General features: G+C 39.3%; 1 pseudogene; it reads left to right on the forward strand.

Annotated features, from left to right (window-relative positions):
- Positions 1-226: 226 nt before the first annotated feature.
- On the forward strand, positions 227-26,322 carry LOC100922463 (annotated as a pseudogene).

A 26,322-nucleotide genomic window follows, 5' to 3' on the forward strand; every position in this document is an offset into this window, starting at 1 on the left:
TTTTGCAGAAAATAAGATTTGAGGTATCTTGAAAGTATTTTGAAGTAACTAAGAAATGAAGGAGAAAGAGAGTAAGAATGAATAGGAAGTAGGAACCAGAGGGATATTACAAGAGTCCAGGTGAGAAGTGATAAAAGCTTACACCAAGACAGAAAGTGTGTCAGAAGAAAGAAGAGGTTGTATAAGACGGATGCTATCAAAATAGAAATTACAATGAATTTGGATATTTAAGTTAAATGAGAGTAAGAAGTTGAGTGACACTGTATTTATAGACCTGGGTAACTGGGAGAATGCTGATGATCTCAAAATTAATAGGAAAGTTAGGAAGAAGCAAAGGTTGGGTAGAAAAACATTAAGTTCTGTTTGGTTTTGAGATGCCCAGAACATCTAGTGTGAGAAGTCCAAAAGGCAGTTGCCAATATACAATTGCAGCTCAAGAGAAAGAGATAAGGCTAGTTTAGATCTGCACAGAAATGATAATTGAATTAATGCAAGCTAATAAGAGGACCAAATGTGAAAAAGTTTCCTTTTTATAAAGGAAAAAGAAAATGGGGTTTAGGACAGAGCTTGGAGGGACAGAGATAAGTAGTGGGCGTGACAAGCATAAAGAACCAATAAAGAAGACTGAGAAACATTGATCAGACAGAAAGGAGAAGGATCAAGAACGGACAGTGACAAAGAACCTAAAGATGAGAGAGTATCCACGAGAAAAAGTATTAAGTGCAGTAGAGATCAAGAAGTTTAAAAATTGAAAAAAGACAATTACATTTGGTAGTTAGGAGATCACAAGTCATTTTAAGTGACAGTCAATAAATATTTAAAAAGCTCTTCCTGTAAAAGATGAAATTTGTGAAGGAGCTTGAAGGAAGCAAAGTGCTATAAATGAGGAGAGAGAGCATTCTAGGCATGGACAACTACAACTGAAAATGCCTAGAGTCAATACATGAAATATCATATACAAGGAATTGTATTAAGCACTAGGAATCCAAAGAAAGGAAAAAGACAGTCCCTCAAGGAACTCATAGTCTAATGGCAGAGACCGAATATAAACAACTATGTACAAACACATAGTTGGTAAATAATCAACAGAAGAAAGGTACTCGAATTTTGGGAGTTTATTTATTATTTATTTATTTCAACAAGGTTGTTGTTTGATTTTTAAATTCCAAATTTTCTCTCTCCAGTCTTTTTCCCACCCATTGGAAAGCAAGAAGTATAATATTAATTATATATGTGAAATTGTGTAAAACATATTTCCTTATTTGTCATGTTGCAAAAAAGGGGGAAAGAAAAAAATGAGCAAAGTATACTTCCATTTTTCATTCACAGTTCATCAGTTCTTTCTCAGGAAAGGGATAGTATCATGAGTCATTTAGATTTGTCTTGGATGATTATGTTGACCTGAATAGCTAAGTCTTTCACAGTTAGATCCTCCTTGCAATATTGCTACTAATGTGTACAATGTTCTCCTGGTTCTGTTCAATTCCCTCAGAATCAATTTATATAGATCTTCCCATATTTTTCTGAAACCACTTCCCTCATCATTTCTTATAATACAATAATATTCCCTCAATGTCATATGTCACAATTTCTTCATCCATTCCCCAAATGATTGATTTCCTCTCAATTTCCAATTCTTTTCCACTACAAAAAGGCCTGCTATAAATATTTTTGTGCACATACATCATTTTCTTTCTTTCTTTGATCTCTTTGAGGTACAGATCTAGTACTGTTATTACTAAGTCAAAGAGTAACATAGTTTGGGCATAGTTCCAAACTGTTCTACAGAATGATTAACCAGCTTACAAATTTGCCAACAGTGTATTAGTGCACCCATTTTTTCCACATCCCCTCCAATATTTGTTGTTTTCCTTTTCTGTCATTTTAACCACATAAGGTGACACCTTGAAGCTGTTTTAATTTGTATTTCTCTAATCCTTAGTAATTTAGTACAATTTTTCATTTGACCATAGAGAGTTTTGATTTTTCTTCTGAAAATGCCTATTCATATCTTTTGACTATTTATTAAATGGGGGAATGGCTTATATATTTATAAATTTGACTCAGTTCCCTACATAACTAAGAACTGAGCCCTTTGTAAGATAAATTTGCTGTCAATTTTCCAAGTTTCCTACTTTCCTTCTAATTTTGGCAGCATTAGTTTTGTTTGTACAAAACCTTTTTTAATTTCACATAATAAAAATTATTCATTGTACTTTCCATGATCCTCTTTATCTCTTATTTATTAATTAAACTGAAAGACACTAGAATTGAGGGAGATCAAAAAAACCTTTTCTGTAGAAGGTAAAATTTGTGTAAAAACTTGAAGGAAGCCAGGAGGTATAGATAAGGAGGGAGAGCATTCCAGACATGAACAACTAGAGTCAGGAGATTAAGTGTCATATACAAGGAAGAGCAAAGAGGCCAGTGTCATTGAATTACTGTATATTGAGAATGAGAGGTTTAATTATGAAGGGTTTTGAATTCCAAAAAAGGGGGTTTATTCTTGTTTCTAGAAAAGGAGTCATTGGAGTTTATTAAATCAAAGGCCAGGGTACCGTGACACAGAAATGGCTTTTACTTAGGAGATCACTTTGGCAGTTGAATTGAGGATAAACTGGAGTGAGAGGGGATTGAGACAGGAAGACCCACAAACAATTTATTGCAATAATCTAGGCAAGAGGTGATAGAACTGCACTAGAATGGTGATTGTGTCAGGGGAGAGAGGGTGGCATATATAAAACATATTATGAAGGTAAAATCTATAGGATTTGACAACAGACTGAATATGGAGGTTGAGAGAGAGTGAAGACTAGTGGTAGACAGCACCTAGATTGTGAGCCCAAATGATTGGAAGAATGGTGATACTCTTGAGGGTAATAGAAAAAGGGGAAATTTGGGGAAAGGGGAGCAATAGGAAGATAATGAGTTCAGTTTGAGACCCATATAATTTAAGATATTTATGATACAACAAGTTTGAGATGTCCAATGGGCAATTAGAGATGTGAGACTGGAAGTCAGCAGATAAATTAACACTGGATAGATTTAAATGGTTGTAGGACCCTAGGCAAGTCAATCAAACCTGTTTGCCCAGCAAACTACTCCGGTGTTTTGTCCAAGAAAACCCTAGATGAGACTACAGAGTCGGGTACAGCTGAAATGCCTGAATAGCAACAGCATATCGCCCCACTGGCCCATTCTCCTGAATGATGAATGACTATCTTTTCTGGAAGTCTCAACTGTGTGGTAGTTCACTCCCTTTTCTCAGGCCAGGTCCTTCTCAGCCATTCACCAACCTCTTGCCCTTCTCCTCATTCTAATCTGAAATTAAGGAAACTAAGTCAATCAAATCAATTCTACCATTGTTCCATGTTAGCTTATTCCCCAACTGCCCCACTCACTGCTCCAATAACCTTCAGAACCAAATTTTCCCTGCTAGCTAACCACTTCCTTGTGTGAGCAATCTATTTCTATTATAATATAAGCTCCTTGAAGGGATGGGGACTCTATTTTTATATTTGTGTCCCACTTGAGCCCAGTCATTTGATTCTCTGTGCATCCTTATTCTGTATTCTGCTTGACCCCAGAAGGCAGAAGAGCAATGAATAGAGGCAGTAGAAAGAATTAAATTTGATATAAGGAAAAAATTCCCAATTAATAATAATAATAACTAGCATTTATATAGGACTTACTGTGCCCCAGTCACTGTATTAAGTACTTTATAATGATTTATTTCCTTTGATCCTTACAATAATCCTGGAAGATAGATGCTATTATTACCCTATTTTACAGATGAAGAAATTGAGGCAGACAGAGGTTAATTCACATAGCTAAGAAGTATATAAGGCCAATTTGAAATCTGGTCTTCCTGACTCTGGGCCCAACTGTACCTAACTGCTCAAAAGTTAGTTGAACAGGGGAGATGATCTCTCTAGTTACAGAGACTGTCAAGTAGAGGCTGCATGGCTGTTTTTCAGAGATGATAGAGAAGGAATTTGAGTTTCCTTCTCAAAGGAAAACTTTGAGACAGCTTAAGCTACAGGAGACTCCTTCCTTCCTTCACTCTGAGAATCTGGGGGTTCTCATGAACACAGAGGTGAAAGTGGTGTGGACCCAGAGAATCAGGGGTAGCAACAGAGGGGCAAAGTAGGGTTGCTTCCACGTGAGTTTGAGGGACTGAGCACAGTCCAGAAAAGAGTACCTCTACAAGCATTCTACTTACAATATCTCAGGTGTTTCTCACAAGCACCCTAGGAGACAGATGCTTCCCAGAGGGAACAGCAACAGGACGAGGATACATCCCATTGGGCAAAGGACCTTACCTAGAGACAGTCTGCAAGAGAAGAAGGCCAGGAGAGGAGGATAGAAGGGACCTGAAGACAGGCTCCACAAGGTCTCCCCTTCCCCAGAAATGAGCATGAGGCACATGCGTGTGTACATATATATACACATGTCCACACACATGCACACACATGCATGCACACAGTGAACAAGACTGAGAAAGCAATGGGCCTCCATGTGCCGTAGCATCAGCTCATGAGTTAGACCATGGGCGATGAACCCGAGCCCACTAGGAGTCCTCGTTATTAGAAAGTATTAATCTTCTACTTTGAAAAGAGAAGACACAAACTCACCCCATCCTACCCAAGGTCAGATATAGAGAATATTTTCTTTTTTAGTTTCCCTTGCTCCAGACAGCCCTGAAACTCATATTGAATAAGGGAAGGAGGGAAGGGAAGGTGAGTTACCTTTGGGAATCTGCTAAACTCAATGGAATCTAGCTAAGAAAGAAGGGAAGGAGAGTGAGAGAGGAGAGAGAGAGGGAAAGAGGGAGGGGGACAGAGAAATGGGAGAGAGAGGGAGGAAAAGAAAAAGACACAAGACACAGAGAGAGACAGTGAGACAAAGAGAGAGAAGGGGAGAGAAAGACAGAGAGGAAAATAGAAAGAGACAGAGACAGAAATAGAGACACATAGAGACAGAGAAAGAAAAAGACAGTTAGATAGAGACAGACACACACACACACACAAAGAGAATGTTTTCCCTCCTCCTCTCTTTCCCTATCACCTCACTTGCTTGCCTCAATGTTATAGTCTCTGAACACAGAGCAAATTAAAAGTGATACAGTGCTGAAAGCCTTCCCCTGTTGCCTCTTTCTTCTTCTCTACTCTCCCCTCCTGGACTAGGGAAGAATCAATTGAATGTGTAAGAGCCAGAATACATCCCCATAATAATGGGAATGGGAAGGAGAAAGTCTTCTAAGTGGCCTTAGAACATAGACTGCCACAAATAGACAGGACCTTAGAATACAGAGGGGACCTCAGTGGTCTCCTAGGACAGGACTTTTTAAACTTAAAACTCACAACTCTTTTTCACCTGAGAAATTTTTACACAACCTCAGGTATATAATTATATAAAATGGGTATACAAATCAAACGTTTTCTGATCATAAATCATAAAATTTCAAAGCCCCCACATTGACAACCCATATGGGATCATGAGCCACAGTTTAAGAAGCTTTGTTCTGGTTCTACCCTCTCATTTTATAGACAAGGAAACTGAGGCCCAGGGAAACTAAATGACTTTTACCCAAGATCGCTCAGTTTGACAACAGAGGCAGGATTTTGAACCAAGGACCTCATCTGGGACTCCAAAGTCAATGTTCTTTTTTCTATACCACTTCCTATTGGAATGTTCAATATATAATTGACCTTAAAACATAGAAAATTATAGCTGGAAAGGACTTTATTTTACAGATTGGAAAACTGAGGCACATCCCCACTGTTGTTAATCTTCAATCTCTTCCCTTTGATTGGATGATTACTTACAAAGGCATACAGGTATCCCTCATTTTTAAATTTTCACTTGATCTAACTTTTCTATATATCTCTTCTTTTTGTAACTCAACTCCTTGAGAAGAGATCCTTGTGCTTCTTTTCTTCTCACTCTTAATTCTCTGCTGTCTGACTTCTAACCTCATCATTCAACTTAAACTTCCCTCCCCAACACTACCAGTGGGTCAATTCATCAACCTCCTTCTTGACCTCTTTCTAAGCTTTTGAACATAGTCAATCACACTCTCCTCCTCGATAGTCTATTATCTCTCTGGGTTTTAAGACATTGATCTCTCCTAGTTTTCCTCCTGCCTAGCACACTGTTCTTTGAACATCTTCATCAATTGAACAATCTTCATCAATGTCACGCACACGATGGTTGAGTGTCCCCCAAGGCTCTGTCCTGGATTCTCTTCTTTCTCTCTACTCTTTCACTTCATGATCTCATCAGCATCTGTGAATTCAATTATCATCTTAAAGCAGATCATTCTCAAATGTATTTATCCAGCTCTAAAATTCTTCCTGATCTTGCATTTCCAAATGTCTATCAGAATATCAAACTGGATGTCCCACAAACATCTTCAACTCAGTACATCCAAAATTAGATTCAATTTCTTTCTCCTCAAGTCTCCTCTCTTCCAAACTTCCCCTTTACTATGGAGGGGACCACCATCCTTCCAGAATGATTTCCTAATCTAGGCAAAATCTTTAACTGCTCTCTCTTACCTTCCTAGCCAATATGTTGCCAAATCTTATTAATTCTAGAGCAGCTAGGTAGTACAGTGGATCTAGGAGCTCTGAACCTGGAGTCAGGAAGATTCATCTCTCTGAGTTCAAATCTGGCTTCATTTACTTATAAGCTGTGTGACTCCAGGCAAGTCACTTCACTACTTACCTCAGTTTCCTCATCTGTAAAATGAGCTAAAAAAGGAAATGACAAACTATTCTGATATCTTTGCCAAGAAAACCTCAAATGGGGTCACAGAGTCAGACATGACTGAACAACAAAACTGATTCTATCTTCGTCACATCTCTTGTATGCATCCCTTTCTCTCCTCTAATACCTAACATCATACAGAATCGCATCACCTCACATCTGGCCTTTTTCAATAGCATACTGGTTGATCTCCCTGCCATAGTCTCTCTCCATTTCAGTCCAGCTTCTCCCCTGTCAACAACTGGATTTTTCTAAAGCACAAGTTCTATTCCATAAACTCAAGAAGTTCCTTATTAGCTCTAGGATCGAAGATAAAATTCTGCTTGGGTTTTAAAGTTTGGTTCCTTCCTATTTTTCCATTCATCCAATACTTTTCTTCCCTCCATGTATTACACAATTTAGTGAAACTGGCTTCCATGCCCTTCTTGTTATGATCTCAGGATCTGTTGCATCACCCTGCCCCTCAAGCCCTTGGTGGACTGGAGCGAAGGCTCTGGTTGTATGCCCTGGGGTTCCTGTTTTCCCTCCTGCTATCAGTTCCGCTTATGTTCTCAGATATACAGGGAGGCACTAAGCCACAAAAGAATCCCAGAGTGGATTTTCATTCCATGCACAGTGTCCTCCTGTCACTTCTTTCTCCTGTCCTGCTCCATAGGGCTTCCTGTTGACCTTGCCTCTTTCAGGTAGCTTTCTTGTCTGGCAGATTCCAGGCTTTCATCTTCAGTCTGTGGTATCCCCTTGTTCTCGTGTTTCCCAGACGCTGAGGTTATATTCAGACCATGCTTGCTGCATGCGGGCTTGCTGACTCTGACATGATACGCTGAGACTCACACCTGTTGGAATTTAGATTTTGAAAAAGAAATCCCAGGAGGTACAGGGGACCTCAGCAGCCATCTATCCCTACTTATAGATTAAAAAAAGAGAACTCCCACTGCAGAACAAAGGAAATAAAAGCGACTGATTCTTTACTTAAAGACCCTCATTTAGGAGTAACCTATCACCACTCAAGACAGCCTATTTCACTTTTGGTTATTAACTTGTTAAGCAAGTTCCCCCATATTTCAAGCCCAAATTACTTTCCTTTCAACTCCCACCCTTTGTTCTTGATTCTTTCCTCTGGAACCAAGCAGAACAAGCCAAAGCCCTCTTCCCCTGACAGTCCTTCAAAGATAACTCCTTCAAATGAGAACATTTGGAAAAATAAATCCTCAAAGACAATGTCCTTTCCCTTCCCTTGCTGAAAGGAACCTCAGAAAGCTTCTAATCCAAACCCCTAATTTTACAAATGAGGAAACTGAGGATATACTCCCATGTTCTCTTTATTTTTCCTTCTCTTGCTGAAAGGAACCTTAGAAATCTTCTAGTCCAAAGCCTTAATCTTATAAATTGTATAATTTATAAATTATTTGCAAATAATTTATAAATTTTATAGATAAAATAAAATTTTATAAAGTTTATAACTAAGGATATACTTTACCATACTCTTTATTTTATCTAATCCTGACTCCATAGACTTTCTCTACCAAAGCAAGAGGGCAACCAACAGGCCTAAATCTGTTGTTGACTGAACCAAGTGCTATGGTCCAACATCAAAGATATCTTGTCATTTTTATTTTTTTTCTGTCACTAGACTTTGATGACTCTGAAAGAGTGAGAGTAATGACTCTGCAAATCTGCCTCACTTAAATCCATTCCACTCAGAAAATCAAGATATTATTCTATAATATCATTGGTCCTCTTCAAGTGTACATGCTCTGCAAGAAGGCTAAAGAAATCCTCATAAAATAATCTAACATATAAGAGGTTCCTGTCCCTTCACTGTCTGTGATGATGTACTTTCCAATTCCATAATTTGATTGGACTCTTTATAATTAGTGAAAAGTCACCAGATACACACTATCTTTTTATGGGTAACTATGTGGATAGAGGCTATTACTCAGTGGAGATTGTAACTCTTCTTGTATCATTAAAGGTGTAATATCCAGAGCAAATCACAATATTGAAGGGAAACCACTAGAGTCAACAAATTATATAAGTGTATGACTTTTATGATGAATGCCTGAAAAGTATGGCAATGTCAATGTTTAGAAATACTTCACTTCTCTTTTTGATCATCTCCCACACACAGCTTTAGTAGATAGATATTTTGCCTCCATGGTGGCTTTTCTCCATCCATCAATAAACTAGATCCCATCCTAGCCCTGGATCATCTGCAAAAAGTTCCCCATGAGGGCCCAATTGTGACCTGTTATGGTCAAATCCTGAATGATCATTGTAGATGGGGCATTTCTCCATGAGGGACTGATTACACATGGAAAGAAATGTTTGTGAAACAGTTAAGCATAGCAATGGCCTCACACTGGTTTCCTGTGCTCACCAACTTGTGATGGAAGGGAAGAACCAGAGTCATAATTAGAACATGGCTACCATTTTCAGTTCACCCAATTACTGCTATTATTATGGGAACCAGGCTGCTATCATGGAACTAAATAACACTTTAAAATATTATTTTTTGCAGTTTGACCTCAGATCCTATTATGGAGAGCCTCCTATAATTATGGCACAGCCCAAACCACTTCCTATAGGAGAAAACCCATACCTGGAAATATATTTGGCAACTTTTTTACAAAATGATGAGAATAGAAATATTTGTGTAACAAACTAGGATCTGTGTCTGCATCTGTGCCCATCATGGACCAAACAGTGTGGACCAAATTCAATACTGACCAAATCAACTGAGGCTAAAACTCATCCCCATTTCCATCTTAAATTAATTAACTAAATCTTATTTACAAGTTAAGATATCACTCTCCTGATGTCTTCAAGAATGAAAGACAATTCAGATTAACTAAGATGACAGGAAAAGATAGTGACAAATGTTGGAGGGGATATGGGAAAACTGGGACACTGATACATTGTTGGTGGAACTGTGAACGGATCCAACCATTTTGAAGAGCAAGTTGGAACTATGCTCAAAAAGTTATCAAACTGTGCATACCCTTTGATTCAGCAGTATTTCTACTGGGCTTATATCCCAAAGAGATCATAAAGGAGGGAAAGGGACCCACATGTGCAAAAATGTTTGTGTCAGCTCTCTTTGTAATGGCAAGAAACTGGAAACTGAATGGATGCCCATCAATTGGGGAATGGCTGAATAAATTATGGTATATATGAATGCTATGGAATATTGTTGTAAGAAATGACCAGCAGGATGATTGTAGAGACTTACATGAACTGATGCTAAGTGAAATGAGAAGAATCAGGAGATCATTATATGTGACAACAACAAGACTATATGATGATTAATTCTGATGGACATGGCTCTCTTTAACATTGAAAGGATTCAAACCAGTTCCACTTGTGCAGTGATGAAGAGAGCCATCTACACCCAGAGTATGGAACACAATATAGCATCCTCACTCTTTGTGTTATTATTTGCTTGCATTTTGTTTTCTTTCTCAGTTTTTCTTTTTCTTCCTTCTTGATCTGATTTTTCTTGTACAACAAAATAACTGTATAAATATGTATACATACATTGGATTTGACATGTATTTCAACATATTTAACATGTATTGGATTACCTGCCAGTTAGGGGAGGGGGTGGGGGGAAAGAGAGGAAAATTTGGAACAAAAGGTTTTGCAAGGGTTAATGTTGGAAAAATTACCCATGCATATAATTTGTAAATACAAAGCTTTAATTTTAAAAAATAATTGAAAAAAGAATGAAAGACAATCAACAACAACTCCCATTAGAATGTAAGATCCCATCTAGGGGAGAGGGTGGAGGGAAGGAGAGGAAAAGTTGGAACAGAAGGCTTTGCTAAGGGTCAATGCTGAAAAATTACCCATGCATATGTCCTGTAAATAAAAAGCTATAATAATAAAAAATAAATTAAAATAAAAAAAGAATGTAAGATCCTTGAAAGCAGGGAATGTATTTACTTATTTGTATCCTCAGTGTTTAGCACAGTACCTAGCATATAGCATGTACCTAATAAATGCTTCTTGACTCATAGGCCTATTGATTTTTACCACGAATGAATTAACGAATAAATGAAGAACATATTACTGAGTTCTAACATCCTACTTTCCCACTGGCTGCATCCATGTGCCTCCATCAGGATTAATCCTGTAAGAACTTAGATTATGGAACTGTGTCCTGTCTTCTATATCTAGAACAGGATCCCTTAAGTGAAGAACCTGATAGTCTGTGTCTGTTTGTAAATAGCAAAAAGGGACCAGAAAAATGATGCATTTCTGAGTTTCTAAACTTCTTCTGTTTATTTTACTGGCTTTCATATATCATCTGTGACTTACACAAATCTCTCAAAAAATCCCCATTTAATTTCTTCTGCCAACCTGAACAATATATTGAAACTGCTAGTCATGTTGTGGAAGGGGATAATTATAGAAAGAATACTTACATAAACAGTTTAGAATAACTTCATGGCCCCTACAATGGATAATCAGAATAGCTAAAAGATTGGAAAAAACTACACCCTCCAAAGTTTGATCAAAAGACCTGGGTTTTTTAGCTTAGAGGAGAAAAATTTAAAGGAACTATATTTCCTCTCTCCAAATATTCAAAGCATACTTGTATGGGAAAGGATTTAAAATTCTTTTCTTTGACTCCAGAGGACAAAAATCAGAACAATAGGTGGAAATTACAGACAGAAAGATTTTTATCTCAATCTAATAGAAGACTTCCTAACACTTAGAGCTGTCCAAAAGAAGGAAGAGATTCTAGATTTAGATCTTAGAGGATGTCTAGTCCAATTTCTCTCTTTATAGATGGAGAAACCGGGTACCAGAGAGATGAAGGAATTTGCTTAGGATCATACAGGTAACTAAAAAAGAAAGTGATTTGAATCAGGCTCTCTTGACTTGCTCTCTCCACTGTACTAATTTGCCTCTTTTTAGGAGGTCCCTGGAATTGTTCAAAGGAAGACTGAGGGGAGGGAGGAGAAAGTGTTATGCCACAGTTCTCTTTTATTGTCCTGACTCAGTTTCCCTAATTATCCTGACTCAGTCCTGCCTCGGTTTCCCTGCTTCTCAGTTCTGCAAAACCTCCCCTCCCTCTTTATCAGAATACTTGATAAGGATAAAAGATCTTATGTTTTAGAATATCAGAATGCCTCTCCCAATCCCAAGTTATAATGTTGAGGTGTGAATAAATGCCTAGATTTGGGGTACCTAAATGAAATTAGGGTTTAGTTATGGTCTAGTGGCAGGTTTGGGGTACAGGGAGTCAAACAGATTTCCCCTGCAACCTCCTTGGATTCGGCGCAAGGATACAGCGGTATTTGAGGTCTAGTAGCGGTGCGGAATTCCCAATAAAAGCATTTATTGGCCTGGAGAGATAGATTGATAAAAGAGGTTTATTAATGAGTTTAGAAGTAGGAGATAGGTGAAGGTAGAAACAAGGAGGGCACTGAACAGAGGGTCCAGTGGACAGAGGGTCGTCACATGGCTACCATGTTTGGAATCTCTGCAAAGAGGGGTTCCCAGCGTGGCCCTTTTAAGTCACAGACTTAGCTGGAGGGCTTTGGGGTATAGCCCCAAAGTTGGCTCAGATCCGGGTGGGGTTGGGACTGGTCCAGATCTTCTATTGGAATTCAAAGGGGCCAGGATTTGTGAGTTAAAGGGTAATTTACATTAACTAGGGGGGTTGGGAATCAAAGATTGGAATCTTTCCCGCATCAAAAGAATGTCAGATACAATCTTATCAAGATGCCTCTCCCCATGTCCGGGTGCCTCCCCCTGTCAGAGTCCCACTCTCAGCACCCTGACTCTGCCCCTGCCTCAGTCTACCCTCTGTGTCTGAGCCATGTGTGTTTGAGTCATTGAGAACGCTGATTGTTTGCTGGATTCTTGGAGCCGATAGTCTCCTTCAGCCCTGGGACCAAACATGGATCCATTTGATCCCAGTATATCTCTCCATTTAATAAATTATTAAATGCTCTCTAATTTCTATCTTGCTCAATTTCTCCGGCATTATAAAAGAGGGATTTGTCAGGGAAGTTGAGGAGGGATTCCTTCCTAAATATGGGAAAGGTTATACAGCCTCTGATCTCTATTCCAGAATGAAACTTTTCTGATTCTTGGATTCTGTGAATCAGCCTTAGACTTAACTCTACAAGTCAATAAGCATTTATTATAAATAAAATTAAAAATAAGCACTTATTAATTACCTACTATAAGCCTACTATATACTATACTATACTATAATATACCCACTATACTTTGTATCCATGAGAATACAGGGGGAAAAGTAAAAGAAATCCTTGTTCTCAAGAACCTCAAAGTATAATGGGAGAGAAAAAAAACATTCAAACAACAGTGTATGAACATAGTTTAAACTGGAGAAAATCTCAGAGGGAAGGCACTAGGTTTAAGGAGAACTGGGAAAGATTTTCTGTGAAATGTGGGATTTAAGCTGAGACTCTTGGGTCCAAATATTTCACAGATCCATCTACTATTTTTGTAGCTATTAGTTAAGAAAACAGACAATGACCAAAAACTTCTAAGAATGCTCCAATATTTAAATAAATTTCTATTTAATGAGTCACAACAACCTCTATATACATTTGAAAACGTAGCAAAACATCTATGTGCCACTTGTTCAGTGGGCAAAATAACAATGTTTGGAGTAAATATAAATTTCAAGGACTTTGCAATAACTCTACAACGTGGACCATCCTTGCTCTTGGGAGTCAGTGGTCTATACTTGTCTGAGACTGTGGGAAAGCTATATACAGAGGCATGCCTATCTTGACTTTCTAAGAAGGAGCCATAACTGAGGTGGGGTAACCAGAGCTTTTTCTCAAGGCCCAGAAACATAGAGATCATTAAAATAACTTATTCTTTTGAGTTACCATCTCAAAAACCATTGATTTTAGCTTCTGATTAGCAGGAATAATGAGTTAAAATGAGAATCTACCAGGTGGCGTGAACCTCTTCCTCCCACCCCCCTCCCCAAGACAGTCCCATGACAACTTTCCAAGGAGTGAATTCCCTTCCAAGGAGTGAATGCCCTCAGATCTGTATCTCCTTCCTCATCTTCCCACAGCATTGTCTTGGGATTCCTCCCCCCACAGCCCTCTATTCATGGTCTTTTCCCTTTTATCCCAAATGAATGTTGTTTTTAAAAGTTGTCTCCCAGGTCCATCACCAGCTGCTGGCCTCTGGCAATTTTTGGATGTCAGAGAAGATAGTTCTATTTGCTGGTTAGTCCAGGAAGGTTAGTCCTTCCCATCTGAAGGAAGAGAAAGGAAGTCTTAAGTCCTTGGAAGCTACTTTCCTCATTAACCACTAACTGCAACTCCCCAACAACTTTTTACAGCCTGACCTCTGTTAAAGGGACTATATCCCTTTCCAGAACATAACATTTTAAAAAACACATTTAAACAAAACATAAAAAGGCTTTAAAAACACAGTGAGAGAGACACATAAAATGGTTTCGCTGCAGGTTTGCACCAGAAAGCATCCCCCGTTTGTCCCCGAGGCAAAACATATAGGGAGCTTAGGGCACAGAGGATGGGGTCAGGGACCAGGCACACCCTGACAGCATCCTCCCGGGTTTACTGCTCAAAACAGAAGGTTTGAGAGCCAGTTAAGAGCATGTAATTACAGGCAGATATATGGCAATAGAATTCCAACCTGCACCATAATGGCCCCATAAAATGGGTTAGGTTTACACACACACCAAGCCATTTCACATACTGCAAATGAATCCTTTTTTTCTTAAGAGAAAAAAAAAAGAGCTATAACTTTCCAGGAGTTCATGAATTTCCTAGATTCATGGCCCTTTATGGTTTTGCTACTGGATGGAAGAATGAACAAGAGAGATTCCAATAAAGAGAAGAATATGGTGAAATCCTATTCTTGCATCAATAGTATTTATTTTCCCCCAACAATCTCTCACATGGAATCATAAATTTGGAGCTGCAAAGAGCTTCAAATGTCAGCTAGCCCAATACTCTCATTTTTCACATGGGGAAACTGAGGCCCAAGGGAACAGTATAACAACAATAAATAACATTTATATCATACCTCAAGGTTTGCAAAATGCTCTATATACATCGTCTCATTTGTTCCTTCATACCTACCTGGGAGATAGAGCCTATTATTATCTCCATTTTGCAGATGAGAAAATTGAGGCTGCCAGATTTAAATCTTGCACAGTCATGCAACTAAGTGCAAGGTGGATTTGAATTCACATTTTCTGACTCCAAGCCCAGAGTACTATTCGCTGTACCACCTAGCTGTGTTCAATCTTTGCCTTGTTAATCATCTAAGAAAACTGGGGCCCAAGGAAGATATAAATATGATAGTTAATGATGATGATAATCTTCCCCCTGGGGCAATTGGGGTCAATTGCCCAGGGTCACACAACTAGGAAATATTAAGTGTCTGAAACCAGATTTGAACTCAGGTCCTCCTGACTTCAGGGCTGGTGCTCTATCTACTGCACCACCTAGCTGCCCCCAATGAGAATTAACTTTTACATGGCACTTTAAGGTTCACAAAATATTTGAAATATATTACTTCATTTGATCTTTATATCAACCTTGGTAAGCAAGTGCTTTTAAGAAGTTTGGTGGTCCAGTGATTAGGATACCAGATCTGAAGTTCAAATCTAACCTTAGATATTGATAGAAGCTGTGTGATCCTGGGCATTTAACCCCTATCTACCTCATTTTCTCCATCTGTAAATTGAGGTTTAATAAGAGGATTATTAGCTTCCCAGGGTTGTTGAGGATAAATGAAGATAATATGTGTAAGGTATTTGGCAAATCTTAAAGCACTTTATAATAGATAGTTTAGAGTAGCATTTGAAGAGCCTGAGGTAAGGACTCACCAAGGGAGGAATAAAGAGACGACCTTGCCAAAGAGTTGAGGTTGAAATCAGAATTTGTAATGTACCCAAGCATCATGGTTATGAAATTCATCTAGCTACTTTTAGAAGCCTGTGCGTAGGAGAGAAGAAGGAAGGAAGTGAGAATAATTTTGGACTGAAGTTTGGCAAGAAAGTTCTATCAGAACAAGGGATAGGGCTGAGAAGATGAAATGGCTAACTCTTGGGTTGAGATTGGAAAGGAAGGAAAATTAAGTTGGAGAAAGTACTTAAAAAGGAGAGGGAAAGAAGGTCTTGATGAGAGCAAAGAACATGTGTTGAAGGAGTGAAATCTAGGGAAAGCTAGAATTATAGAATGTCAAACAGGGGAAGCTACAAGTTTTTAATTAGGGAAGTGGAACATTTATGTGAGTCTGTGATGGTTCCCATCTGTGGCCAAAATTTATGAAGAAGTAGGTCATGAGATGTAAGTAAGCAAGCTGAAAATATGAGAAGTTATGGTACTTGAATAAACAGCTTCATCAATATTAACTCCCAAACTCTTCAAAATAAAGGCAGAAGTTAAGAAGGGAAGAAAGTGTCGAATCAGAAGTGGAAATTAAAAAATTAGGTGGAAAATGACCTTAAGAAATTAGGAAGAATGACCAAGGAATCCCATATAGTAGCTACTATGGCTGTAAGATATGACTCATCAGGACCCCAACTTTATTCCAATTAGTATTAATCAGTTTGACATGATTCCATAAGGATGGTGATTATAAGTTCTGCATATTTGATCCAAAGCTATGAACTGAAGATTCAAAGTTCACTTGCTTAAGGTCCTCCATTCTTTTGTACTTTGTCATGGTGAACAAGCCCAGCATGGTGGACTCAATTACATGGAAATTCCCCCATCTTATTTTTGTACTTCAGAACACTCTGTCTTGTCCAACATGAACAAGTGACCACCTCATGACTACTTAGCCAGTGGAGATGCCCCACGTTTCATCCAATCTGTGTCTTTTTGACCCTCAAGAGCAAGGCCCATCAACCAATGAGATTCTATATCTTACCATGCATCTTTTTCCATATTTGGGCATCAAATCTTATAAAAATAAAGTCCTAGGGACTAAGAGCATCTCAGATTTTGAGGAAGATCTAACATCCACTTCATTAAAGGGAACCTTGGAACCTTTAATAAAGTACCATTGGCTCGGAACTCTGCTCAGTTTCTTTTATTGTTTGGACAAGTTTAAACTCCTCATAGTTACCATAACTTCATTTGGGTGGAAAATTTTAACTGAGTGAAAGAATATTAAGTGAATAAATTATTAAAGGGAAAAAGTAGAAGAACATGGAGTATTTTGAAGCAATTTCTGAAATATCCAAAGAATAGAATTTAGTGGATATTGAGCTAGACTTGGGGTCAGGAAGTTTGTTTAGATTGAAGACCCACATCTGCCCCTTACCCAAAATGTTAACCTCTCCAGGCCTCCAACAACTTTCTGAGACTATGAGTTGTGAGTCATCCTTCTAGGAGGAAAGTCCAGAGATTTAAGTGTCAACAAGTTTGTTGCTATACAAAAGTCAATACCCTCAAGCAATCCCTAGGGGAAACCTGGAGTCTAACCTGGAAGGAGGGAATCAGCCTTCTGTACCAAATGCAGACAGCTCATCTGAAATAGCAGACACAGAGGAGAAAAGATTCATTGGATACAGCACTGTGAGAGATTGTATATCTGTCAATCAAACCTAGAGTTCCAGAGGCAATGTGTGAGATTGACACTTCCATCACCAATCAGCCCAGCCTAGTCTTTCAGAACCAACTGTAGCTTCTGGGAGTTATTATTGATCTTTATTTGGGGAGTGCATTTCAGATTTTTAATTACTTTCAAATCTACAGTCAGAAGGCTCTCATCCAAAGTCCACTCTGCCACTGATTTCTACTAGTGTGACCTCAAGCAAATCACTTTATTTCTCTGACCTTCTATTTCTTTACCTGGGAAATGAGAAGTTTGGATTCAATGACCTCTGACATCCCTTCCTGGTCTGTATTCTGTGATCACCTGATGTGGGAACAGATGAAACATGCTGGAAAGACCTAACTAGGAGATTATGTGCCTACTAACCAAGTCCAGCCTGGAAAATACTAAGGAGCTTCTCACCTGTTTCGAATCACCAGCTGATGTCAGCCATAGTAACTCATAAAGCCCTACTCATTAAGAAGGGAAAGGGCAGTAGTCTGTGTCCCTAGTCACTCACACCTTCTTGTCATGCTGAAATATGGCTTGGATAGGCTGGGCTGGGACTGAGAAGTGGATTTTTTTTTTTTGGTCCATGTGGAAATTGGCACTTGGCCCGGAAACTTTCACTGGGAACAGAACTCAATATTCATGAGTCTATAGTTACAAAGTTCTTTAGCTAAGAAGCAGTGTGAAGTCAGCAAGACCAAGGTTCAAATTCTGTCTGTGATTCATTCTAGTTATATAATTCAATGGCAAGTCAATTATCTTCTCTGAGCCTCAGTTTACTCATCTGATTCTTAAATGGGAATTATCAATATAGTACTTACTTCACAAGATTGTGCTAGATTTAAATGAACACCTGCTATCATTACTATATTATGTGTATATAATATAGCATTATATTTAACAATGTAAATATAAAATATTATATACTAATAATTATTAGTAATATAAGATAAACAAAATATTATCAATAGGTATAAGGTAAAATAGAATGTATATTTACATTAAATAATTCTATAATTACTTATACTTAGCTATATATTTATATATTGTCTCATTTGGTCCTTACACCAATCCTAAAGCTCCTAGGAAGGGTATGGATGACGTTGCTATTTTGCCATGTTAGAAATGAAGAGACTATAGCTCACAGAGTTATAGGGTTCTTACTTGAGGTCACAAGGTTAGTAATTGTTTCATCAGTTTTACAATAAAAGTACATTTAAATTTGGCAGCTAGGTGATTAAATGGATGGAGCACTGGGCTTGAAGTCAGGAAAACCAGAGTTCAAATCCAGTCTCACCCTTTTACTAGCATGACTATGGACAAATCACTTAATCTTATATTCCTCAGTTCCTTCACCTGTCAAATGAACTGGAAAAAGAAATGAGAAAACACTCCAGAACCTTTGCCAAGAAAATCCTATGAATGGCATTTGTGTGCTATGGACCAGAGGGTCACAAAGAGTTGAACCCAATTAAACAACTTGACAACAACAAAATATTCAAATTTACAAGACAACTTTGAAACAAGAAGTTGCTCCAGAAAGCTGAGTGGGCTTGAGACTTGTGCATTCATGCACAAAGAATAACAGTATTCTTAGTCACATTTGGTGTGGTAGTACAATGGACAGGGCCCTGAAGTCGGAATGTGCATGAGTTCAAATCCTGCTTCAGATACTTCCTCGCTGGGTGATCGTGGGCAAGTCATTTGAATTTTCCCAGCCTCAGTTTCCTGATTTGTAAAATGAGAATAATAACAGTACCTACCTCACAAAGTTTATTTTTCAAAAAGCAAATAAGAGAATATGTGTAAACTGTTTTACAAACATTAAATGCTATTATTACTATGGTTAGGCTGTGGACCCCTTTTCCTTTTTTTGTCTAGTCTTTCCATTTGTCATCAGTCAAGGTGACACATTGCAGGCAGTGATGTAATGGAAAGAATACCAAAGCAGGAGTCAAAAACTTGGATTCAAGTTCCAGATCTATTGTTAACTTACCATGGCCTTGGGAATCATTCGGCAGTTCCAGGGCCTCATTCCCTCCTCTAGCAAATAAGAAAATTAACTGGAACAAATAATAACTAAGGTCCTGTCTATATCTAGCAGCCAATGACACTGGTTTTACATACATACACATATGTGTATATATGCATACATGTATGCATGCACACACATGTGTCTGTATGTGTATGTGTATATGTACAGGGGTATGTAAATGTGGGTGTATTGTGTGTCATATGTGTGTACGTGTGTACAAGTATGTTTGTTTTTGTACACATAACAGACATATACTATGTTCCAATTCCCCTCTTGGACATTCAATTTCCACACCTATAAAATGGGAATTACAATCTCCATTATCTTTCCCACCTGAAGAATTCTTCATTTGATAAGAATTCATTCATTTACATTTTACCAATGTGGAACCTGATTCTCAAAGAGATTCTACTCAAAGAGTCTTGCCCCAAAGTCATGGGGTAAGATTTGAACTTAGCCATCAGTTGGTCAGTCAATAAACATTCATTAAGCATTGACTATGGTGCCTAACACCTTGCTACATGATGGGATGACCGAAAACAGCATCCATGTTCTCCAGAAACTGTCATTCTAATGGGGAAGAGAGCGTGTAAATAACTAGACACGAAGTATTTTTCTTTCATTTTATTTTTTAATTAAGATGTATTTGTTTTGTTTTCTTCCAACCCCATCCTGCCCCGTTTAAGAGGGAAAAGAAAAAGAGACAAATAATACCCTGGTAAAAAGATGCATAGTTAAGCAAAACAAATTCTCATATTTTCCATGTTGCATACAAGATAGATGAGTGTTGAGGAAAGGGGAAAGCATTGAGCATGAGGAAGGGGGAGGAGGAGGAATCAGGAAAGGCTCCCCCAAAGTCTGTTAAGCCCCCCACCCACATAGCAAAGCCTCTCAAGCCAGAGTCAAGGAAGAAGACTCGGTATCTGCTGGTGATTGGTGTTTCTATCAAGTATGGGGATCCTGATGCCTTAATGGGGGGAGGCGGGGAAGAAGCAATACTGTCCTGTGTTTGCTCTCATCATTAATCACACAGAATAGAATATTATTTTCTGTGAAACTCCCAGGGCCAATTGCCAATTTTCATATCTATAAAAAATCCATTTTTACAAAACAAGCTCAGGCCCAACCCATCCCATAAAAGCAATATCTCAGTGTGACAAGAAGGTGTGGGTAGCCAGGGAGAAACAGGCCCTTTAAATCTATTTAATTCAACGAGCATTTATTAAACACCAGTTCTGTGCACAGCGCTGTCCTAAGTACTGGGCAGAGAGGGAGGAGAAGAAAGGAGAGAAGTTGAAGGGGCTACATAAAAAGTGCAGGGAAAGATCAAGGTTGGGCACACTGAGCCTGCCTCAGGCAGGGAGATGGACTAAATGACCTTCCAAAATACCAACAGACCTAAATTCGGGAATCTAAGTGGCTATTAAAGCATCAGAGTCCCCGAGCTGGAAGGACTTTCGTCAAGGGAATCTGCCATGTTCACTCCCACATGGTTTTCTTAGGCCTCCTCAACTCTGCTCCAGGAGTGGGAAAGAAGCAGGAGGTTGATCATGTAGGAGTCTCATTGTCAGCCTCGGGCATCCCGCTTTGGACAGCAATTTTGCCAGGCCGTCAAAACCCACATACATCTCTAATCATTCCTTCACTTGAATGGAGATCATTGGCCCCAGACTGAAGCCCAATTTCTCTGCAGAACTGGTTTGCTTTGGAAATTGCTCTCCATTCACTGTGGTTCCTTTCCCTTTCTTTCCTCAGCCCCAATCCCCACTTGCTCAGCCTGCTCATCTCTCTCTCGAACGCATCCTTTTGTTGCTTACAAATTGCTTTCTGGGCCCCACAAAGTGATCCCTCAGCTCTCTGGATCTAAAGTCCCAGGTCACGAAGAGCCTTTGGAGATAACAGATGCTCCCCCCCTTCTCCCCTGGAATCTCAAGCAGGTTTAGGATCCCTCAGTATCTGGGCCCAGAGGAAAGCAAAATAGCCAGCATTGTGGATTCTGTGCTTTTTTGTTTTCCTGATGAGAAGCACAATCCTCCTCTAGAGATCAATGAGCATGGGCCTGCAGATGCTAATGAACACACTCGCCATTACCATTTTACATTAATGAGTATACTCCCAAAATGCACAGGGGAGTATCGTCCCCGTGGGCTTCAATGGGCACACTCACCAGGCAGCATCCGGATAAACAGAACCATTGCTCACTGGTAAGCAAACACCCCCTCACAGGATACCAGTGCACAGGCTTCCGGTGTATACTGGTGAATATGCTTTCCTCAGTCCAATACCACAGACAAGTTTTCCAGACACTGGGTCACTTGGCTTCTTTCTCTGCTCAAGACCAAGTCACCTAAGATAGTCTCTTTCTCAGAGACCTGTCTCAAGGCTGTCTCCACTGCAATCCACTCTCCACCAACTACCAAAGCAGATTTTCCTAAAGTGTAGCTCTGACCACATCACTCCCCTGCTCAATAAGCTCCAATGACTTCTATGATCAAATAGAAACTCCTATGACTCATTTCTAACACCCTTCACAGTCTGACCCAACTCATTCTACATACTCATTCTACATACATAGATCCCTTTATGAAAGATACATTCCTGGGATCTTTGTGCAATACATTTTGTGGGATACATCTCACACTTCCCTTTCCAAACTTAGAATCCATCCCTCTGCATGGATGCTTCCAGACAAACGGAGCTTCTCCTTCCTCACCCATGACATCTCCCACTTTCATGCCTTTGCATCCCTTTTCCCCAGTGCCTGGATACCACATCTCTTATTTCCTTCAATACTCTTTTTATGATACCAACATGGTGCTTTGCCTGACTTCTGCCTTTCCTATTCCTGTCATCCCTTGGATTTCTTTATTTTGATAACATTGAATATATTCTTAATATATAGTTTCCTTGATAGAATGCAAGCCTCCTGAGGACATTAAATGTTTATCTTGATATCCACAGTATTAAGCACAGTACCTGAACCATAGTAGGCCCTCAATAAATACTTGGTACATTGATTTGATTGATTCTGCCAATATGTCTCCTCTCTGCTCTCCAAATGTTGACAACACTAGATGTAAGGGCTTCAGAACCCAATGGAGATTCTATATCATGACATAAAGTTCCATGAGAATGCTGAGATTTTGACTAGCCCCAGTGAACTCTCCCTATGCTCCTGAAATCCAGGAGCAAAGCTTCTCCTTTAGTAACTCCCAAAATGCTGGACTGAACATGGGCTGCACCTCAACTCTTACCTTATGTACCCTGATTCAACAATGCACATTCTCAGCCCTCACATAGTCTGTATTAATGAAACCCTCTTCTATCCTTCGTCCAGAACTCAGGGATCAGAGTTTGTACTGCTACTCTAAATAGCCTGAATCTGGAACATCAAAGGAATGACTTAAGGCTCTTTATATAGCCAGAGAATTTTCAGGTTTGTTCATTCCAAGGCCTTCTTTGTATCTCTGTCTTTCTATTCAGGAGATGCCAGAGTCTAATGCACTAAGACTCTCAGCATTATGTCCCTATCAGATCGACTTCATTTGGGTTTTACAGGTTAAGAAGAATTCTGAGAAGCCTTGAAAACAACCAGCAGAAGCCAAGGATGAAGGGCCTTGAGTGCCTGCCACTTGGAGATGAATTGAAGGAACTAGGAACATTTCACTTAGAGAGCAGGGGGCTGAACTTGATAGCTATATTTGAGTGCTTGTTGGGATGTCATGTGGAGAAGGGATTAGTCTTGGTCTTTTTGGCCCCCAAAAGCAAAAGCAAGAACTGCAGGTAGAGCAGTTGCCAAGAGACAAATTAAAGTTTGATGTTGGGAAAACCTTTCTAATAATTGGGTCTGTCCCAAAGAGGAATGAGACTTCTTAAGGAGTGGTCAGGAAGAGAGTGGACCATCACTTGTCAAATAGATTATGGGGTGGGGCAGCTAGATGGCACAGTGGACAGAGCATCAGTCCTGGAATCAGAAGGACCTGAATTTAAATATGGCCTCAGACATTTAACACTTCCTTGTTATATGACCCTAGGCATGTCACTTAACCCAAATTGCCTACCCTCCCCCCAAAAAAAGACTAAGTATATTATGGTGGGGACTCCCTTTGTGTAGAAATTTGATGAGATGATTGAGATTCTTTACAATTGTCCGAGTATAAGACTGTATGTCCCATTCACTAAAAGCATAAAAGAACATCAGTTAACACATTGCTCTCCTCCCTTAGCTAGTACATGATACTAAGATTAGCATTTGTGCTTAGCATTTTGTGCTTATTATTTATTTACAGCACTAAGCAGTACAGTAGATAGAGAACTGGACCTTAAGTCAGGAAGACCTATCTTCCTGATTTCAAATCTAAACTCAGATACTTACTGGCTTTGTGACTCTTAGACAAGTCCCTTAAGCCTGTTTGCCTTGTTTTCCTCATCTGTAAAATGAACTGGAGAAGAAAATGGCAAATCACTTTAGCATCTTCCCTCAAAAAAACTCAACAAGGAGTCACAAAGCATCTATGAAATGACTGATCAATGCTTTCTTATTACGGAGTATTTATTACTCAGTAATAACCATGTTCACCAAGTTAGGTCAATAAGTACACTTCCCAAATTAAAAAAAAATTTCTAGTCATATGAAAAGATGCTCTAAATCATTTTTGATCAGAGAGATGCAAATTAAGACAACTCTGTAGTCCTACTACACACCTCTCAGATTGGCTAAGATGACAGGAAAAGACAATGTACAAATGTTGGTGGGGATGTGGGAAAATTGAAACACTACTACATTGTAGGTGAAGTTGTGAACTGATTCAACCATTCTGGAGAGCAATTTGGAATTATGCTCAAAAGGTTCTCAAACTGTACATACCCTTTGATCCAGCAGTGTTTCTACTGGGCTTATACCCCAAAGATATCGTGAAGGAGGGAAAGAGACCCACATGTGCAAAAAATATTTGTGGCAGCCCTTTTTGTAGTGGCAAGAAACTGGAAACTGAGTGGGTGCCCATCAGGTGAAAAATGGCTAAACAAGTTATGGTATATGAATGTTATGGAACATTATTGTTCTATAAGAAATGAGCAGCAGGATGATTTCAGAGAAGCCTGGAGAGACTGATGCTAAATGAAATGAGCAGAACCAGGACATCATTGTATATGGCAACAGCAAGATTATATAATGATCATTTCTGATGGACATGACTCTCATCAACAGTGAAGTGATTCAGACCAGTTCCAATGGTCTTGTGATGAAGAAAGCCATCTGCAACCACAGAGAGGACAGTGGAACTGAATGTGGACCACAATATAGTATTTTCACTCTTTTTGTTGTTGTTTATTTGCATTTTGTTTTCTTTCTCAATTTTCCCTTTTAAATCTGATTTTTCTTGTGCAGCATGATATTTGTGGAAATATGTATAGAGGAATTGCATATATTTAACATATTGAATCCCTTACCAACTTGGGGAGGAAGGGAGGAAAAAATTAGTATAGAAGGATTTGTAGGGGTGAATGTCAAAAATTGTCCATGTATATATTTTGAAAATAAAAAGCTATAATTCCTTGTATAGTAACCAGCATAACTCTCACTACACAGGAAAGAACAACCTGCCTATGTAACACTGATGAGCACATATTCATTGAGAAATATTCTATATAAGGTCAATGTGTCTCACATATAAATGAATAGAAGGCAAGTCTGTAATCTCATCATCTTAAGGATCTCCCTATGTAAAAGCCAATCAAAATCTAGTTATGACTCAACTGATAAGTCCAAGAGTGGTCTAAGATACGTAAAAGGCAAATGGTTTTCCCCACACTTACCAACAATTATAACTCACAAGACGAACTGGAATTTAGATCTTCCTGGTTCCCGGCTCAGGGTATGACCCAGTACATTAATCTGCCTCTTACTCAGTTTTGTTCCTTGGATTGAATTTGTGATTACCCTATAGTGAAGAAACTCCTTCTTTCAGTATAGATAAGACCTACAACCTTGATCTCAGGCAAAAGGACTTCCCCACAGTCACACATCCATCACATGCAGAGCTCAGACCTGAACCCAGGTTTTCTTGCCTCTGGCATCAGCTCCGTTTGCCTCATCCCCATTTTAAGTTCTCCATGAATGACTACTTAGTTCCACTGCATCAAATGACCACACTCCCTGCGTAATCTGATGCCGTAGCCACATTCTCTCCGTTCTCTCCCCAGGTTACTCTGGGAGTAACCGAATGTTCCTGATCTTCCCTTTCCTTAATTTAATTTGGCCATTTACAAACACCCGCAGTGCCTGCAGCCCAGCCAGGGAAGCACGCCTTTTGCAAGCAAGAAAGAAAAGATAATTAACTGCTATCATTCTGCCTTAATCAGTTCCAAATGTGGAGAAAGCAATCATGATGTAAAGAGGCCTGTGTTGCAGAGGATGTGAATGATTTGTTCCCATGGCTTCATTACCATTCTTTACTGTCTGATCTCTATTCAGACTGGCAAATTACATTAGCACTGTCTTTCCAATCCACTTTTCCTTGGCAGGGAAACAACCATAGCAGAGAAGAAAACTGGTCTTAATGGGAATGCTTGATGAACTCTTACTCTCTTCCTTGAATTTTAAAGCCCTTCCTACCACGCAGCAGCCAGTGCCAAGCTGTGGGACGGTGTTTGGATGTCTATAGAGAACAACAGGGATGCCCTGGGGACAGCAAGATGATCTGGCTTTTCTGGGAGAAGGACGGAAGTCAGATGCTCTGCTGTCAGAGCCTCCAGATCTTGACAGGCTGCCCGAGATCCAGGAACAGGAACAGAATACCAGAATGCCAGAATGGGAAGGGAACTCAGGGGCTCTCCGCTCCAACTCCTACGTGAATGAAAATACCCTCTGTAACAGATCCAATAGTCCCCCAGCCTTTGCTGTAAGCTCACAATCCATTCCCTCCTGA

Source organism: Sarcophilus harrisii, chromosome 3 (assembly GCF_902635505.1).
Source record: "Sarcophilus harrisii chromosome 3, mSarHar1.11, whole genome shotgun sequence".
Lineage (NCBI taxonomy): Eukaryota > Metazoa > Chordata > Mammalia > Dasyuromorphia > Dasyuridae > Sarcophilus > Sarcophilus harrisii.